The sequence below is a fragment of the Psammomys obesus genome, unplaced genomic scaffold, assembly GCF_907164565.1.
Source record: "Psammomys obesus unplaced genomic scaffold, mPsaObe1.curated_primary_1811, whole genome shotgun sequence".
Taxonomy (NCBI): Eukaryota; Metazoa; Chordata; class Mammalia; order Rodentia; family Muridae; genus Psammomys; species Psammomys obesus.
In genome coordinates, this window is record NW_026585580.1 from 2,887,793 (window position 1) to 2,893,005 (window position 5,213).

The 5,213-nt window shown below is 38.6% G+C and overlaps 1 protein-coding gene across 1 annotated transcript in view; it reads right to left on the reverse strand.

Moving 5' to 3' along the window:
- Nucleotides 1-1,763, reverse strand: part of Fam135a (family with sequence similarity 135 member A) — a 90,054-nt gene extending 88,291 nt beyond the window's left edge. Inside the window, exon 1 of the mRNA XM_055606119.1 lies at nt 1,648-1,763. The gene's annotated coding sequence lies outside the window, so the exon portion shown is untranslated. The remainder of the gene's footprint in view (nt 1-1,647) is intronic.
- Nucleotides 1,764-5,213: the final 3,450 nt, after the last annotated feature.

Below are 5,213 nucleotides of genomic sequence, written 5' to 3' on the forward strand. Positions count from 1 at the left end.
TGTGTGTGTGTGTGTGTGTGTGTGTGTGTGTGTGTGTGTGTGTGTGTTTGCATTATAGCATTCACCTTTAACCCCAGCACTTGGAAGTCAGAGGCAGGCAGATCTTTGTGTGTTCAGGGCCATCCTGGTCTACATAGTGGGTTTCAGACCAGTCAGGGCTATATAGAGACCTTGTATTTAAAAAGGAAAAAAAAAAGAGAGAGAGAAAGAGAGGGAGGGAGGGAGGGAAGGAGAGAGAGAGAGAGAGAGAGAGAAAAGGAAAGAAAGAAAGAAAGAAAGAAAGAGAGAGAGAGAGGAAGGAAGGAAGGAAGGAAGGAAGGAAGGAAGGAAGGAAGGAAGGAAGGAAGGAAGGAAAGAGGAAAGAAAAAGGAAAGAAAGAAAAGAATTAACAGTAATGATTTTGCTGCCCATTTAAAAGTGTTTTCCCACTCATTTCTGTTGTTCTCCCGTGATTCTATAAACACTTTTAACAAGACCAAAGTATATAGACAGGAAACTTTACTGGTGTCCTGTTACCGTATCTCTCCATTTTACTTTTCCTGAATAAGTCCTGGAGTTCTAATGTTCCATAGTTACTTCAGGTATTAATAATTAATATGCTTAAGCCTTTCTGAGATTACATCTTCAGCGTTTTCATCACATACAAAATTTGCTATGTGAAATGCTGGACATTTTTATTAACTTAGCTGTAATCATTGTATTATATGTTAAAATATCATATTGTATACCCTTAATATGTACATGACTTTTATATGTCAATTACACCCATATGTCCTGCTTTTACTCTCCTCCTCACCATCCCCATGTCATCTCCCTTCTTTTCCTTGTATTTATCATCAATTGGTATCAGATTTGTACCAACTTTGTCAAATGAATTTAGAAGTGTTTTTTTTGTTTGTTTTTATATCACGATATAGATAAGATAATTGATTGCTTTACCAACATATCCCTAATCATTTTTTTATTTTCCCATGCTACCATAATTGTTCTTATGTCTGAATATATCTGTTAGTTCGGACATAGAGCATATGTTTATAAAGAGCACAATCAAAATAGGAATTATGGCCAAAAGTTCTACACAGATAAAAATCTGTGTTTTAATGAATACATTCTTATATATAGAAAATGCATATCTGGGTGTGTGATGTGTGTGTGTGTGTGTGTGTGTGTGTGTGTGTGTGTGTGCAGTGAGAGCCCTCCAAACCATCTTTGTCCAACCTGAAAATAATTATTTTTCCTCCTTCTGGCTTTCAGCAACATCACTCACTGCTTTGCCACTGAAACTTGATACTGCTTAGATTATGAATTTTAGCTATGTTTTGATGAAATTTTTATTTATCGCTGTTTTGAAATGTTGCTTTTGAAATTTTTGTAATTTTTTGTTTCAATAATGGTACACAGTTGTGTTAAAAGAAGTATTGACATCTGCATGTTGTTTTCTATATGCACAAACCAAACCAGTCTATAAGTTTGCTGTGCAGGGTATATGCTAATAGTACTAATTTTCTTAAAAAAGAAATACTATAAGGGGCTGGAGAGCTGGCTCTGGGCTTAAGAGCATTTGTTGCTCTTGGAGAGGACCTGGGTTTGGTTCCTACACACATGAAGGCAAATGCCCACATACATAAATAAATCTTAAAGACTTACCATGTATGCAATATAACATACTTATCAGCAGCTTTGTCTCTTCGTGCAACATCATTTAATCATTCCTCAGAACAAATGACTCCATCTAAGTTTTGGTTCAGTTCTTCAGCTCTGGGAAAATCACAGTCTAAAAGCTCGGCTAGAAAATGATGAAATATTGGCAACATTATAAAAATGTTGTGAGCATCACCACGCACAAAACCACACAAGTTGTCTTTGGCTTAACACTCACCATGCTAAAAGAATTCAATAGAAAATTAACTATTGTTTGATTTTAGGAGGACTTTTTCTTTTTTTCCTAAAATAAATTTCCTTATGTCCTGACCTTTGGGCAATTTAGCCGTGTTTCTGTTTTTATAAATTAGTAGAGTCCTTACCTCTCAAGCAGAGGAGCCCTGTTAGGATAACTCCTGTGAAAAAGGGGGAGGTATCCCCTTCTGTTTCTCCCCCCTCCCCCGCTCTCCCTCCTCTTCCAGGTTCCTCTCTGTATGCACATTTGGTGGGAGCAGAGTGATGGAAAGTCTGTCACTTGGCATGCGCGCACCACCAGCTGCCAGGAAGAAAACAAGCCAGTGAGTCAAGCCTTTTAGACAGAGAGGCACACGGTCGCAGTGTTCACAGCTTCTCTACCAGGAGCAGAGGAGCAGCTCATTTTTCAGGCCTGTTTCATTCCCAACTGTCACTTTGGCTTTCCCTCCTCAATACTCTCAAAGTCAGAAGGCGGCTTTGTGCTTGATGTCAAGCCTTCCCAGCTTCATCAAGATCGAGGCCCGCAAACGTGACCTTTTATAACAACCAGGGCAAGGCCGCACAAAAGAGAAACACAGAAACAATGGTGCCCAGGCAAACAATATATTTTTTGGAGGGGGAGGGAGGGCTCGGCTTTTGAAGTACTGGAAACCTGAAGACAGATTTTCCAGGATGTTCAGCCTTCAGCTGCAGCACCCAGGGTAGATTACTGGTTGCTGAAATATGAATATAAAAACACCTGACTCACCAAATTATTTCCTAGAATAGTTAGCTGGGTGGAGGCTCAGCAAGTTAATAACTAAACCCAACCCTCAAGGTTGTTGGCAAAGGGCATATTTAAGCTTAATGATGCTGTATCCACCCAGAAAGATAAACGAGGCTTTGATACCCTGTTCTGTCGACTGGGAAGAGGAAAATGACTCATTAGGTGCAAACAGAATGAGTGACCTGTGTTGGAGATATTTTGAAAGGTGAGTTGAAGAGCTAAACCAGTCTTCCAGAGGCAGCTGTGAGTAAAGCCGGAGGCAGATGATGATTCAAGAGATGAGACTGTCAAAAATTGTGCAAGAGAATCGTAACACTGAGCAAGTTAACCTTTCCATTAGGAATATGCGAACCAAGTGGTATGCTGGCTTGGAAAAAGAAAAAGTAGTTAAACATGGCCACAGCCCTCAAAGGTGTACTATCTGAATGTTCTCAGGTTAGATCAACTAAGGTGTGGGAAGTGTCAGCCTCAGTGTCTGGTCAGCACATTCCATGCGAGTCTCTCTCCTTGCGTTTACCTTTGCTATTGTCTTACTTGCTTTTGAGTATTCTAAGATGGTATTTTGATAGGATTTCACACACGTTTTTATAGTTCCAAGGGGTCAATGTGTCACGCCTAACTCTCTGTGTTGGTTTTTACTATTAATAATTAACATGCATGTTTAGCCATCTGTATCAAATTTCTGCCATATGGCTCAGAATTATTTGGGGGCACGGAGCACTTTAGAGTAAATGGTCTTAGCTCACTTTGACATAGTCATTATAATTTTGCTAAAACAAAAGCCACCTGTGTATAGCCAGAATACAAGCTTTTAAGATATTACTGATAATCTTATATAGCTATAAGTATAATATAAAAAGCATAATATATATATAAATATATATAAAATATATATAATATATATATTTATAATATATATATAATATAAAAAGCATATTAATATATGCTTTTTAATATTAACCTGCCAGTGTTGACATTCTAAATTTGGAGCAGAAGTTGGGCATGCTGGCATATGCCTGGAATCTCATCCAGCACTCAAAGCAGGAAGACCCAGAAATCAAAGTCATGGTTGGTTAAGTGGTGAGCTTGAGGCTAGTTTGGGACACATGACACTCTATCTCAAAAGAAAAATAATGGTGAGAATCTTTTTGGTCCCATTACTGAGAAAATAAATGATATGCTATTAATGAACCAGAATACATTTCTACCCCTTCCATAATAAATTGTACACAAGAAAGAAACCCACAAGTATTATTAAAAAATAATTCTTTCTGAACCAGGGTAGGATAATATACTCTAATACATAATATGTATAACAAAGGACCTATCTTGCATATTTGGGTGTCTGAACCCCCTCCTCCAGTCACTTATTCCATGATTACCCAAGCTATGCATGAAATCATTCAGAACTTCATTACAGTGAACAGGATAACCCCAACCTCTTGTCAGCAGCGTTTGATCATGACTCTCCCACTTAATGCTTTACTGAAGTAAAGATTTTCGTCTCCAAAACAAGTTGGAATCTTGTAGAGCAAAATGTGGCTAAAACCTCCAACTTCTAACTTAACTGAGTGGGCATGCCATTTTGATAGTTCACATTCTTATGCTTTTGAGAATCTAGTTTCCTATTTCACTATTCTGCAGTACTGTCCCGCCCCTCTCCTCCAACAGACACTCTTTTGGGCAAGTTTTCACAACAGATATGACCCAGTAGTTGGGCCAGTCCGGTTACAAACAGGATGTAACGCATAAGGATTAGTCCTGTTGTGCTGGACAGACTGGCTGCTAGCTGAGGGGCACATCTGGCTCTTCCCTTCATTTCTCTATGCATGCCTGCAGAAGCTGGCCACTGTAATGCAGGACCTCCTGAAGCTGTGGCTGACACCTGGGCCTCTGTAAGAAAGAGATGCAGGCCCCTTATAAAGGACAGGGTGTAGGGTAATTGAAGGGGAAGAGATGCTCCCAGTGACCAGGGAAAGGATAGTCGCAAGAATTCCAAGACTTGGGAACTGTAGTCTCTTATGCAGTGCCAGTGTGCTTCTGTGTGGGTGCCTGTGTGAATGTCTGCACAGGAAGGAACTGCATTGTGAAATAACCCCAAGTGCTGCCTGTCATTCTGTGAAAGACAACAATTAAAAAAAAAAACAACATTGAATAATTTCATAACAGGAAACAACACAATGGAAACTAGAAAATGATGTGGATGTGGAAAACATCTAAGAATCTAAAACAAAAGAGGCTTAAAAATTGATTCAAATCATGTCTAGTTTAAACTAAAAATAAATACAAGGGGAGTTTTAGGAATTAAAATAAAAGACTCAACCACTTACTAAATTTTCAAAATGTCTAGATTTTTATTATTTTTACCTTCATCTATATGTAACCTTTTTATTGCGACATTTTTCTCCTTTTTGTTTTATGTATTTATGTATGTATATATGTATGTATGTATTTATTTTGAGGCATGGTCTCTCTATTTAATGTTGGCTGTCCTGGAATTCTCTATGTAGACCAGGCTGGCTTCACTGAAACCCACTCTACTCATGAGTGC